General features: G+C 37.3%; 1 protein-coding gene across 7 annotated transcripts in view; it reads left to right on the top strand.

The window, feature by feature from the left end:
• SEMA5A (semaphorin 5A) overlaps positions 1–14,607 on the top strand; it is a 315,656-nt gene that overhangs the window by 5,192 nt on the left and 295,857 nt on the right. For 5 of the 7 annotated variants that reach the window (XM_021546907.2, XM_021546909.2, XM_021546908.2 and 2 more), the window contains exon 2: positions 13,236–13,311. The exons of the other annotated variants lie outside the window; for them this stretch is intronic. The gene's annotated coding sequence lies outside the window, so the exon portion shown is untranslated. The remainder of the gene's footprint in view (positions 1–13,235; positions 13,312–14,607) is intronic. 7 annotated transcript variants of the gene reach the window in all.

Below are 14,607 nucleotides of genomic sequence, written 5' to 3'. Positions count from 1 at the left end.
TTGTTTTCTCATTCTGAACTTGCAATAGCGATATAGGGTTGTTTTCTTAGTTTTTGTCATATAAACATTGTGTAGTCCAAATTCTAGCTCCTTCTCATGCTCCAGTGCATGCTTTTCCTTGTTGCTTTTTAAACATAAGTAATGATACTGAAATATCTAGGAGACAGTATGTACACAAAATTGTTACTAGTGTCAGATGTTATATTATCCATTGCTGCAAAATGGGACTCCAAGCTTAGGGCAAAAGATGGGATTTCAGCTTTGGATAGTTTTCTGATAGTGCTCTTCAAGGTGTATCAGCCTGGGGTAGCCAAGAGCCTGATGACTCTGATGATCCTCATCAGTAACTCTGATGCAGAAGTTGCTAAAGATGATGTTGTACTGTTGTTGTTGTCTGTTGTGCTCATTTTCTGACCCTGTAAATCCATGTCCTGGCTCTCACTTGATAAAATATTTCAGAAAAACCCAACCAAGCAGAGAATCCCCTTAATTCCTGTCCACTGTTAACAACTTTTCTTTGTGACTGGAACACCATGGTATGCCATGATTTCCGAAGGCAGGCAGATATAGATGGAGGATGCTGTGCCATCAGAGAGTGTTGTTGTAGTTTGTTGTCCTCCTTGGAAATTCTGGGACTGTGTCAGACCATTGCCTGCCGGGTCCTTTCAGTTGTGCAAGCATAGCTATTCATGTGGAAGCACAGTGTAAACAGTATTATGGAACTGATCCTCTTAACACTTGGCCTTTGAAGTACCCATGGCCACCAATCCCAGTAAGGTCCCACAGGCACTGGTCTCAGTGTAACTGCAGGTGGTTGCTATTGTCAGGTGAGGAAGGAGAGGGGGATTGTGTGTGCAGAATAAAATTCTGATTGGTACTGCAAATAACAATGAAATGTGGAGGATTTTGCCTCGGTGTTTTAGAGTTCATCCAAACAGTTTTGTTTTTTTTTAATATCAGCCTTATAACAGGCAACAAGCTCTCTTGTGGAGACTGTAAATGGACTGAGGCACAGCTCTATGACTGTCTTCACCAGCAGTCTAAAGTTGCCTCCAGAGGAGTGCAGTACCTGAGTGGCAATGCCTCATTGCACTGCCCTTGAGTGTGTCAGAAGCAAGGAAATTCAGGGTAATAACCTGTTAAATACTGAAGTTCAGTCTTCCAGAGCTTATCTGCCAGACCTTACTCTACTGAAAAATGGTAATGGGTTCTGATACATGCTGCTGGAATTGATAGTAGAAAGCCACAAAACCCTTCTGCATTTATGTGCCAGGAGCATGAGTTCATGCGTACAGTTCTTGAGACATGCAAGAGGTGAAGTTGGTGTATGGAAAGAAAATCTTCTCTTGTTGTATATGAGTAGAAGTCTGAAAATGCTGCTACCCTGGGCTCTGGAGACCTGTCTAATTGATGTAATTCTGTTGTCAGAGAGTTTACAGACTTTCTTGAATTGTCCAAGAAAGTTGCTGGATTTTCCAGCTTGTCTTCTGTTGCTTTCCTAAGCACATAGTGTCACTCTTTGCCTAAGCATTAGATGCATCTTTAATATAGAAGGCAACCCAGTGAAGCCTGGGCATCATCCTTTAATGGCCAGTTGCAAAAAAAAAAAAAAAAAAAAAAAAAAGGTGTAACTATCAACAACAGCAAAAAGAGATCTGGTCTCTAGAGCTGAATTGCTGTTCTTTTTACCACTGTTGTCTATTATTTTAAACTAAATTAATGGTCTGGGTGGGGGAACTTGATTTTTTTTTCCTCCAGTAATCTTTCTTTAAGCGAGTTTGGAAGTAGCTTTGATTAGAAAATTCCATTTCTGCTCACTTATCTATAATTGTCAGGGGAGATTGTTTTGCAAATTTATTTAATCTGAAGGCCAATGAGATCAGTATCGAATTTTGAAGAAAAATAATCTTGAAATAGAGGTAAACAATTCTGATATTTAACTTGAGTCTTTATATTTTTCTCTCAAACCCACAATCATAAAGTGCTCTTAAAATAACTTGAGCAGGCATGTTATTTTTCTTAGAGTACCCCTATGAACTCATTGTTGGCAATGGCTATCTGCCTCTTGGGAAAAGGACACGTTAGTCTTTTTATAGGATGACTTTTGAGAAAGCTTGTCCTTCAGCTTCACTTGTAGAGCTGCTGTTTTGTAATTGTTTCTTCTTACCAAAAGGCTAAAAAAATAATTAGTTTGCTGTGGAGGCACATCACTAATATAAAAGGAGGAAATTTAAGACTTGTTTGACTGGAAATATAGGGAACTCCATTTGTTTGTGAGGAAAAAATAATGTGCTTAACTTACCTTTCAGATTTACTGTGAACTCTGTATAAACCAAATCTGATTTATAATTGCATATGTTTATTTATTTTTGTAATTTAGCATTTCCCTTAAAAAAGAATTTAAACAAGAGATTTGGGATTTTTTTTTCCTGGTACTCTCATCAACTTTTTTATAAGCCCCAAATTTCTAACAGTGCCAACACTGAAAATTTTGGAAAGGGCATACAAAATAAGTGGAACAGTTGACACCAGGCCTGTTCCCAGCACACACTTCAAAGATTTATCTGTAGCTGTAAATCCAGTCTAGAGAACCTGATTACAGATGAAACCTGAGGATCTAGAGATTTCTTGTTTTAACTAACAGCTTTAGTTTGCTTCTTGCCACATTGTTTGCTTTTCTTCTCTTGTCCCTTTCTAAATTGTGAAAAGTGTTGCTTTATGATGTCTGGGTACCTTGTATCCTTCTTCAGTATTTGGGGACTGAAACTTTCTAACCTTTATAAGAGATTTTGCACGTGTTGAATGTTCTTGCTTCCACATAAAAACTTATTTTCTACAAATCAATCTTCATTTAAAGAATAGTGTTTCTGTGTTTGTATTAATATCAATAGATAGTTGATAATTGGAATGATCAGTTGTCAAAAAAATTGTCTGTTCTTGAATATAATTTGTGATGTCTTTTAGGTACTTTAATGCCACCTTTCATCCCAAAACATTACTAAGAGAAAAAAACCTCAACCTTTGGCTCTATAATAGCATCTGGTTTTCCTTCCATAATTGTATTACTTGTTCTAAAAACATTAATGTTGTATGAACTGGAGTGCTTATAGGAGCCTTACTTTTGTGACTGAGTGGTAAGGATTTGAGTTAACAAGACTTAGTATGATATTGTTCAGGTTTATATGTCATACTGTGACTGAAATTGTGAATTTGGAATTGCTCTGTCAGGTTACTGACTAGGGAGAAAGTGATGAGCAGAAGACAATCTCTTCAGCTTTATCAATGACAACTGGTATATAAACTAGTGGTTGCTTCTGAAGTGTTTAATTTGGCTTCTTTTTGCCACAGCTGTTCTGAAGATTCGCCATGTAAACAGCATTTGGACTTATAACTGTAGTCTTTATGTTGCAATCTGTGGAATATTTAAAATTTTCTTAAAAAAGAATGTTCACTGATGTTTGATCTTTCTATACTTTTAAGCCTAATCAACAAGAAGGGAGATGTAATCCATGAAACAGAGAGCAGCTAACAAGCAAGCTCTAAGTGATGCCCAGATGTTAGAAGAACAAATTACTTGTTGGTACAATTGCCTTGTTGAGGTTTTGGGCTGGAAATGCTGCCGTGATCTCAGACCTAAGGGAAGAAGGATGTCCACCATTGATAGTGGACACACAGAATGCAGAATTTAAGGGCCACGAAGACTTCCGTCTGAACTGCCAAGAATCCAACAAAGCCAACTCAGCATCTGTGCTGAAATCAGCTCTGTCTGGGCAAAGGGTAATTCTGATGGGGCAGATTGTGGCCACAAACTCACAGACAGCTGACCCAAGAAACCCTGTGACTCAAAAGAAGAGAAGCACTGAGCATGGGACTAATTAGCATGGGAAGCAAGATAATAATTTGCCAATAGAAGACAATTCTCTTAATTAATAAGAGAACTATGTAACTTGTAGCCAATGAAAACTAATTCCTTTGTTTGCTAAAATATATAAATAGTAAAAAGTTTCGGAAGTTGGCATGCTTGATTTGTGTAGTATCACTGAGCACTCAGGCTTGTGCAACTCTAAAATAAATAAGCAATATCTCCCTTGAGTGTGTAATTATTGGCTTTTTGCATACTGGGTAATGAATCCAATTTTTCTGGACAACACTTGCATGGTGGTCCTAGGAATTCATTGACAGAGAAAGTTGTTGCATCAATTTTCCATTATCCAGTTTTTCTGGGGTATACCCAGGTGCTCAAAAATGAATGGAATTATAGCATCTTTGCCCCAAGGCATCTATGGATGGAATTGGTTTTGTCTGGCAAGATCACTCCCAGTGCATTCCACTGTAGCTCATCATGGGAAGTGAAGGATGTAAGTCAGTATGCAGAATCATTGAAATGGTAAGATACTTCCCATACTTCTGGCAATAATATTTTCATACTTTCAGTCCTGTGAAAAAAAAATTTGTAGACTCTGTATTTAAATATCATCTGTGAACTATGTTTTCTTTAAACCTTCTTTACTCAAAGTTCTACTTCAGTAAGTCCTGAAAGATTTACTGCTAACTCTTGCCAAGTTTCTAATGTTTCCAGACCTGTTGAAATGAGTCCAGAGGAGAGCAGAGCTGGAGCACCTCTCCTGTGAGGACTGACTAGGAGGGTTGGAGCTGTTCATCATGGAGAAGAGAAGGCTCTGGGGAGACCATGTGGCACCTCACAATACCTAAAAGGGGCCTACAAGAAAACTGAAGAGGGCCTCTACAAGGACATGTAGTGACTAGACAAGAGGGAATAGCCTTAAGCTAAAGGAGAGCAGATTTAGATTAGATATTAGGAAGAAATTTTCTAATTGTGAGTGAGGATGGTGACTGCCCAGAGAGGTTGTGAACTCCCAGTCCCTGGAGGTTTTCAAGACCAGTCTGGACGAAGCTCTGAGTAGCCTGGTCTAGTGGAAGGCTCCTTGGCCATGGCAGGTGGTTTGGGACTAGGTGATCTATCTGAAAGGGGGTTGTAGCAAGGAAGAGGTTGGCCTTTTGTCCCAGGCAACTAGCAATGGGACAAGAGGAAATGGCCTAAGGATGGCGAGGGGAAGTTCAGGTCAGACATCAGGAAGAATTTCTTCACTGAAAGGGTGATTAAGCATCAGAATGGGCTCTCCAGGTGGAGTCACATTTTTTGAAAGTGTTCAAGATGGGACTAGATATAGCACTTAGTGCTCTGTTTAGTGGACAAGGGGGTGGGTGTTCCATCAAAGGTTGGAGTAAATTACCTTGGAGGTATTTTCCAATCTTAATGATTCTATGATTTTTAAAGTCCCTTCCAAACCTGATCATTCTATGATTTAATGATTCTGATGTCTTCTGTAGTGTGGCATAAAGCAAGCTGGAGACACAAGCTAATTGCCTTTTCTGGCATTTCTGTTACAGGCAGCTGCCTGTAACCTGTAGGTCGCATGCTCCGTTCACTCAAGGTTCTGACCCATCAAGGGAAAATGAAGTATAACACATATCTGAAGTAAAAAACTACAGTATTGATAGTTACTTTAGTCTGTGTGACAAATGTATATTAATTAAATGAGCAATTTCTATACCTCATTTGAGCAATAATTTCTGTGTAGAAATTGCTGGATGGGGCTCAGTGACCAAAATTATTCTAGTTAGATAACTGGTTCATAGTAATGTCCCCTCCTTACAGTTAAACTTATCTATATTTTAAAAGATTCATATTAATAGTAAAATGTATCTGTGATACTTGTAATTTTCTAAAGAACTCCTTGCAAAGAGAATTTACAAATGCTTCCTGGTTTACTCTATGATTTGTCAAAATCAACCTCACCTTACAGTTCTTCCACATATTTGTAGAGGGTCTTGCTTGGGGGTAGGTGTTTTTTCTCCTTCTCTACACACATGCATTCACCACAGTTTTGCAGTCCGTTCTAGTTTGTCAAGCAGTGGCACAGTCTAGATATTAGATAATAATATCTTCATTTATATAGTCAAATTGCTGCTGTACTATCCCACAAAGTAGTAGTGGAAGGACAGAGAGGCCTTTCTGCTGGGATGAACTTATCAGCTCCAGTCCAATGTTTAGTGCACAAGATTGTTCTGAAGAGAAAGTGAATTGAAACAGAGATCAGGACACTGTTCTGATGGTTGATAGTTCTATTTTGAGCTCTGAAGAGCTCATCTCTTTGAAGAACAAAGAAATATTGGTATCAAATATTGATTGTGTAATATCCAAATTTCATAAACTTCTTAACTTTATTCTAGCAAGCTGGACTGCAGGGATAAAAGCTACAACCTTTGCTGGAGAATGAAAACCGTTAATAAAAGAAATGTCATTTGAATTAATGTTTCATGATTTGTGGGATCTTTTAAAGGCAGGTGTGATTAAGTGATTTAACTGGATTGAGAAAATATAATTGAATCAGAAGAATTTTTGTAAATTATAAAGTTATGTTAATTTAGATGAACCAGAGATGTGGACAGGCTAATTGGATAACACTAATGTACATAGACACTTTAGGTTTTAATATACTTTTCTGAAAGCTGATGAGGGCTTTGTAAGTGAAAATGTTTCTCCATAGTTTGCCTGATTTGATGATATATCTTGCCAGGTCTTACTACAGGCTGTGATTAAGTGTCTGTGTTCTGTAAGATTTAGGTGCAGTTGTTATGTTTTAATTTCTAAATTCTTCAGGTTCTGCTGCCTCAAACTGTAGCTGTAGTTCTGAAAGTGGCATCAGTTGGTCCTAGTATGGTAATTCAGAAAATGTGCAGTAATATGTTGCTTTTGTAGGGCTCTTAGTTAAACATTAGGTTGCTTAATGTTAATGAAGAGGGGTGGAATATTTAGGGTTGACATTTAGCACTACTTAATAAAAAAAATTGGAAATAAAAGTTCTACACTATTTGTTATCTTCATTTTAGATTAGGAATGATAATAAAATGAGCTCTTATACTCTGCCGAGTTCTTTTTTGCTGTGTGTACATTTTAAGGCAAAGGCAAATCAGAATATCTGTTTACTGTTTAGTTCTTTGGCTCAGTTCTTCTAGAGCTACATCTGTCCTGTGCAGGATAATGCTTAAGGTGTAAGGCAGGCTGGGGCATTCTGCTTCTGGGTTAAATGTGTGTTAATGTACTAATGAACAAATAGTTCTCTAGCAGTGCTGGTGTAGTTAGCTGATCCCTCTCTGCCTAATCCATCAATGGTAATAACCTGTTGTGAATTTTGTAATTGGGTGGAATTACTCTTCTCTGCTTTCACTCTGCAGGGAGAAAGCCAAGATGGTGTCCTAGCAGGGGAAATTGTGTCTGTGAGCAAGCCAAAGGCTGCCATTGGGAGGTTGCCAAATGTCCTGTTAGCGCTGTCATATCCAAGACATGCAGGTCACCTTTCCTGCATTCCTGTAGCCCAGGCTGAGTGTACTGCTGTCACTGAACTCTGAGCAAGCAGGGGGCTTGGGCTGGCAGGAGCCTGCTGGCACTCACAGAGCTATCATTTTTTTCCTGCTGCTTTGTGTCCTGAAGCTTAGGACAAAGAAGGGCAGCTGCTGGTGTGAAGGTGGGTGGGGTTTTTCCAAAGAGCAAAGATAATGATGTAGGTGGTGGGCAAGAGAGGAGAAACAGCTGGTAGAAATAACGGGTGAGTGGGAATAGAAGGCTTCAGAGGAAACCAGAGCCTGTGTGCCGTAGGAGAACAATGTGGTGGGAGCTAGCAGATGGACAACTGCAAAATTGTGAAAGCCTTTTTTCCTTCTCTCCAGCACTACACACTGGCACCCCCCTGGGGTCACAGTGTTACCCTCTTAGTCTTACCCTGACTGCAGAGCATCAGACTCTTTTGGACTGGATCAAAAACCAGGGTGCCAGCTAACCATATCCACTGCTGCTGCACTGCTTTTCTTAAGTGCTTAGACCTATACAGTTAGCTAATGAGTGCTTAGCACAGAGTTTCTCACACACATAACTGTGTGGAACTTGATGGCCATGTTAATATAAATAATTGGCAGGCAGGAGGAGTTGCTATATAATAAGAACTACAGAAACCAAATTCCAAGTTGGAAAACTGGGTTAGGCTAATTGAACTAATGTCACCACCTCTGAGGGTGGACACTGCTCTCTTTTGCATCTTGAAGGTCTGTGGCTCTACAGGGCTTTCAGCTGTTCTCCAGGTATGAACTTCCATGTACCTTGTTTTTTATTTGTTTTGTGTGTCTTTTGTGAATTATTATCTGCTTTGCAGTAGGAGTCTAACGTGGATCCTATATATGTGTTATGGAAATAAAGAAGTTAATTTTTCAAACTTATAAAATGCATCGTGGTTTGTGGAACCCAAAAGAGATCAGCAAAACCATCACATAAATTAAAGCATGCACTCAGTGTGACATGATAGCAACTTTGTTTTATATCTTGGACAGAGGTATGTAGTTTAATGTGGCTGCTTCATAGCCCAGACTCTTTAGTCTCCCCTTTTTATTTCTGAAAAAAAAAAATGTACTGTTTTTTACCAAAGCAATCAAAAAGCCAATCTTCTCATTTGTTTCAGAACTTATGATCATCAGAAGAGCTGTGAAGTATTAATGCTTGAAATAGGTTGGAAAATCATGGTGGACTTCTGCCTGAGTTCTGTTTATTGTAGAGAGTACGGAACACAAAATATTTGCTTAAATTATCTATAATACTAAGTGTACTCTGAGATGATAGCAAAAATTCAATACAGATTCTTTATTCCACTGTCAGCACATCCAGACTTTCCTTTTTTCCCTTGTGTCTTTAAATATCTTCTTGAAAACCTTTAAAGGTAGTTTTATTAACCTAACGTAGTGCAGATGTTTCTAGCTTGAGAAATAAGTCACAATGAGTTGTGGTATTGTGTCAAAAATATCATTTAGAGGCTTAGAATGTGGGGAGCAATTAATGAACAGTCTTCACTACAAACAAATGTCAGAGACTCCTCCAGGGCTAAGCTGCTTCTGTGCCATATTCATTAATTGCTCTTTTGAGCAAAGTTGGTGTTGATGAGTGGGTTTAATTAAGTATACCTGAGAAAATCCACAAAAACAGATCAGAAATATTAGAATGAAAGATTTGCATTTGATTTAATAAATAAAGACCTTTTCATTCTCAGGGGGGTTTATGCTTCATGTAACTGTTTCTGGCTGACATTTCTCCCTAACTACTGTGTTGTCCTCACTGGAGAGTGGCAGACGTGTTTATGGTTTGCTTCAGGATGCATGCCAAATACCATGCCCATATTTAAATCTCTGTTATTAAATATGTATTAAATCTGTCATAATGGAAGATATGTCTCAGAACACTCTCACTCTACCTGTTGAAAAATGGCAGGAGAAGGAAGAAGTACATTTAAGTAGAAAGATAGAAATCTTAAACTGCTAAAGCTCATTCCAAACTTGCTGACCCTATAACCTTGTTAAAAATATCTCTTTGGGAAAAAAATCTCTGTATTCGTATGTTTCATATGTAAATCTGGATTTTTTCAATGTACTTCATGGCTTACAGGTATAAATTGGAACTTGATGAGCTGTGGTCTCCAAAATCCATGTTATTATGTGAAATACAGTAACACATATGTCAGCATGGGTTTTTTGTTACATTTTTGGTTCTATTTTGACATGTGGAAGAGTCTGCCTAGAAGGAAAAGGCTACTTGTGAATCTTTTCTCTGTGCATTGAAATTAAAATTGCAATAATTATTAAAAAATACTATTGTTTTGTGTTTTAGTGAGAGGGTTCGGGGGAGGGCAACCTTTTTTAGTTATACTGCTTTTAGGTATTTGTTTTGGTTTTATTTGTACATTCTATTGTGTAACATCAATCAGAATGTGAAGAACAGTTTGGTGAAAGTACTTGTAATTTGCAGTTTTGAGCCAAGTGGTAACTGGAAACTTTATTAGCCTTTCAGTACCACTTCAGAAATGGATATGTGCCATTGGACAGACATAACTTAGTAAAAATAGCATATCCTGCAGTGGGCATTCACCCAGAAATCTAAATTTAGCATTGTATCCTAGATATAGTTCTGCAGGTGGTCACAAGCACTAAGTTGTACTCAGCACCCTCGGTTATTCAAGCAGGTCTCAACATACTTATTTTAAACATTATATGTTTTTATGCTAGGTTACCTTACTGCTATTGCTGTGGTTCTTTATATGGCATCAAAATGTGAAACGTGTTTCATAGGAATTAAAACAAAGCCTTAGCCAGAGATGTTTAGTGTCATGGTTCTGCATGAATGGAAGTCAGTGGCACAATTCCAGCTGACTTCAGCTGGGAGTATTAGTAGATTCTGACTTCTTTCTGATAATACATAGAAACACACAGCCAGTTGGCAGGTTTGAGTGTGATTTATTTCACGTTATTCTCTTTTGCTTGTAGCATTCCAGTAGAGTTTGGCCACATAAGCTTGAAGAAAAGTTCTACCCATGCATTAGGGGAATGTAAAGCTTGAGAAGAAACAGAGCTCGGGTATTATGGTTTGATTAATTACTTGAATATTTATGCAAATTACAGTAGGTTCTGATGAGTGTCATATGGGGAAAGTCTGTACTGACCTTTTCTTTCCATTATTCTGCCCTCTTCTTCCTGTTTCTGGAACAAATGCAGGACATAGGATTTTTAATAACTGTGGGCAGCAGGTTTCTTTAGAACCCACTGGAATGATTTGTAGAAACATGACAGAATTTTCTTATGACATAATTACTGAGTGCAGGTGTGAGTTACTGTGTTTGTTTTCAGATAGGGAAACGAGCATATGTTTCTCACTCTCTCTATAGATAACTGCATGTGTGTGGGCAGCGTGTGGGAGAGAGATGACAGAACTCTGTGTATGTAAATATTCTCCTGGAGGACAAACACCTAGGAAAAAGATGGTTTCCTTTATATTTTATATTTTAACTATATATGATCATAATTTTTAAATTCAGAGTGTACTACTTAATATTTTGGAGGTTATAAATGGACTTCTGACTTTTTAACACTATCTGTATGTGAGGTGAGACACTGCTGCTTCACATTTTCAGATTCATCTGCAGATCTTTCTTGCATTGGTCACAGGTTTTTTTTACAGCAATTCCTTGTTATATTGAATACTTGTGAGTATTCCAACAGCTTCTTGGGTGAAAAAATAAATTATTCATTCTTCATTTAGATGATGTCTGTTATTTTCATTATTTTCACTTGTAAGAGTTTAGGTAATGCTGGGATGAAGAGGCTGGATTTTTAGGTGTAATATTCATGACTAAAGAGAAAGCCATTCATGTGTATTGAAGGGGACATAATGAGTACAGTGGGTATGACAGAAGTATAATTTCTCCAAAGATACATAGCAGAAGCTTATTCTGTTTATTTGCCATAGTTGACTAGTGGCAGGCTTCAGAACAGTGATAAGGGAAAAAAAAAAATAGCTGACAGGGAAAACCCTACACATATAAAGTGTTTAATAAAGGTAAATTTTAAGTGATTGCAAATGCATCATGTCTTTATGGAAATGGAAGTGCTCAGTAAACCTAAACCCAGTGGCCTAAGCAAGTTTGCTTTTTTAATTACAAGTCTTTGCTATTGTAGGAAAAATAAGTAAAAAAAAAAAAAAAAACAGGAAGAAAAGTAAGCTTTTGCCCACCAAAATAAACCTGGCATTAATGCGTCTGTAGTGTGGTGTGGTGTCACAAGGATCTCTGCTTTTTATTTGCACCTTGGAGGAGCAAATATTACAGCCATGAAAGAGTTGCAAGGGCAGCAGCCTCAATGAAACTTAGTGCATTAGCTAGAAGCAGAAATGAGTTCTGGGGGTTTGGTTTACTTTCCAAGTGAAATTGATGTATGTGGGGAAGTGCAAGCAGCAAAAAGAACCATCTAAGCAAATATCCAGTACAGGATGAATTTTAGGAAAGCTGAGTGCTGTCATGAGATCTAATGAAGGTGTAGTTATTTTCTAAGCATTATACCTATTATAAAGGCACATAAATAACAGATTGAAAAAGATATGTGCCTATAATGCCTTTCTCCTGTCTAAGGGAGAAACTAATATGTACAAGCCTGTAAAACCTTTCCAGACTTCTACAGTGGAAGGTGCTGTATGGGTAAATAGGTTAATTACATCCAAGTTCAGTAACTTATTTAAAAATAATTTAAAAAATTGGGCACTAATAAGCCTCTAATACTCTGATAAAGAAAAAATCCCATGCTGTTCTAGTGTTAGCCTAGACAGCAACATGAACAGTTGGGAAACACATTTAAGATAACCAGGATTTTATAAAAAGGAAGACTGGAGAAACCAATATTGTTCTTCTATAAATTCTTCTGTGTTCTAAGATTTAGGAAAAAAACCCTAAAAAGGCAACGGCACCTTTTACCCCTTCCTTGAATATGACCATTTTAATGCTTTTTTCATCTCCAACAGTTGTGCTGGCTTAGTTGGGGGCTAGTGAAAAGAAAACTCTTGAAGGCTGAGCTTTTTCATGGACTCTGCTTCCCCTTCAGCATCTGTGTTTCTCAGAAAATGCACCCTGTGAAGGAAAAGTGTTTTTGATTAATCTCTCTGAACAACCACATGTGTGGCTTAGATGGTTCATCTCTTTTTATAAGAAGGATTTAAGCTTCACAGAAATAAATTATTCCCATATTGTTGTGAGTTTTTACACTAATTTTAGACAAAGATGCTTTAGATGTGGAGAAGAAAGTTCTCCATCTCGTTTAGATGACAACTGGAGACTTGCATGAGAAGTAGAGAATGTGACTAGTTCTTTATGATATGACATTTTAGGACAGATTGACAAACAGCTTGAATGACATTTGAAATGTGAGATGTAAGAACTCACTGCCTTTGCTGTATGTAAACATTGCTGGGAGAAAAACAAGCTTTTATTTAAAAAAGAAAAACTATGAGGGAGAGAAGAGCAAGTTATGCCTTAAGCTATTTCCTTGTATGATTAACACCTGGACTGTCTTCAGAAAATGACATGTATTTCTGCTTATATAATTTCAGCATGGTTATTGACTGAGCAGTGGGGTGCTTTTTTTCTTTATCAGTGCCTTACTAAGTTCTTTGCAGGCTCCTCACTCTGTCAGAAAACTAAAATTGCAATTTTAGCTATCAGACACAGAAATCATTAATGACATTTATTGACTTCTAAACACTCTTCTTATGTTATCTTGATGCTGTCAGATCACCTTTGCCCACTTTCTACAAAACATTGAAAACAATGAAATTTCTCAACTTTTGTGGACAGGTTACAGACTGGAGAAGATTTTTGACTGAGAAGACATAATTCAAGATGAAGCTATAAGAAGCTGCATGTGCTAGCGGTAAGAACAGCTTTAACAACCCTGTCTACCTTTTCTGCTTTGTCCTTTGCATTAAACTAAGGGATGTTTGGTAGAGGTCAAATAAGAAAGTTGTAGTGGAAGTGATACAGAAATCCATGCTGACTACAGATTTCTACATTTCAGTGTCTGTAGCTTCCTTGCATAGCTCAGTTCAGTTTTACAGTAACAATTAATGCTCTGGTTTTGATTCTTTAGGTTTAATTTACGTATGAAGCTCCTTTAAAATAATAGGATAGATAGCATTGCAGCTGCTTCAGGTGAGGAAATGAGTGAGACTAATAAATGCACCTTTAAAGTAGTCTTATTTATCGAAGACCATTCTCCATGAGGAGTAATAATATCCTGTCAAATAAGAAATGAAGAAAGGGTAAAGAGAAGATAATTTAAAATAAAAAGCAAAGAAGTCTTTTAATAGACAAGAAAGTAGGACACAAAGCTTAAAATCTAAAAAGGAAGCATACTGTAAAAACGTAAACTCTTCTTTAATACATTAGCAATTCAACATATTTTTCTTATATTTCACTTTGAATTTGGAACTAAAGCTGCACACAGATACATCTTGCTGGAAATATGTGATTATTTTTAATTAGAACCTTGCAAGTTTCTTTGAATATTAAGTACAACAGAGGAGGCAGTAAATTGATATATGAGAATGTTAGAAATAAGGTATAAAGTAACCTGGATGTTATATACTGACCAGTTGTTACATACTGACTTTGACAATCTGGGTACTATAAGTTCTCCCATGTTTTGGAGTGAAAATTAGGAGTGGTGACAAAAATCTGCTTTCTAATGCTGTATAATAATAGCAATTGGAGAAAGACTTTGGCCTTCTTGATATGGATTATATCTGTTCTGAGGATGACATGGCTGGAACTTCCTCCCTCCCAGATTATGTCTTGATAAAGAAAATAAAATACTAACACTGTTTGCTAAGCTTTGTTTCTTTTTGTCACTTTTGTGTGCTTTTCATCTCATAGATTGTCCCTCCTCTGTAAATTTACCAGACAGTAACACTTTTACATAGAGGTCCTGTACCATGAGACACTGGGAGCTTAAAATGCTCATCAGATATATGTGAACTGTATTATTTGTCCTGGTCTGAAATCTATCTTTATTACTGTATTTTTTGAATGCTGAATGTGTCATACTGCCAAAGAAAAAATAATTCTCCCTGCCATCCATTGCATTTTGTTCAATTTAAGCAGGTTTTACCAAGTTCCTATCAAGCTGCGGTGCTGTGGCTTTGTGTAGATTAAATAGTAGAAATTGTGT

Source organism: Lonchura striata, chromosome 1 (genome assembly GCF_046129695.1).
Source record: "Lonchura striata isolate bLonStr1 chromosome 1, bLonStr1.mat, whole genome shotgun sequence".
Classification (NCBI taxonomy): domain Eukaryota; kingdom Metazoa; phylum Chordata; class Aves; order Passeriformes; family Estrildidae; genus Lonchura; species Lonchura striata.
Note: the sequence above shows the minus strand (reverse complement) of the source record. Positions and strands in the feature narration are given on the sequence as shown.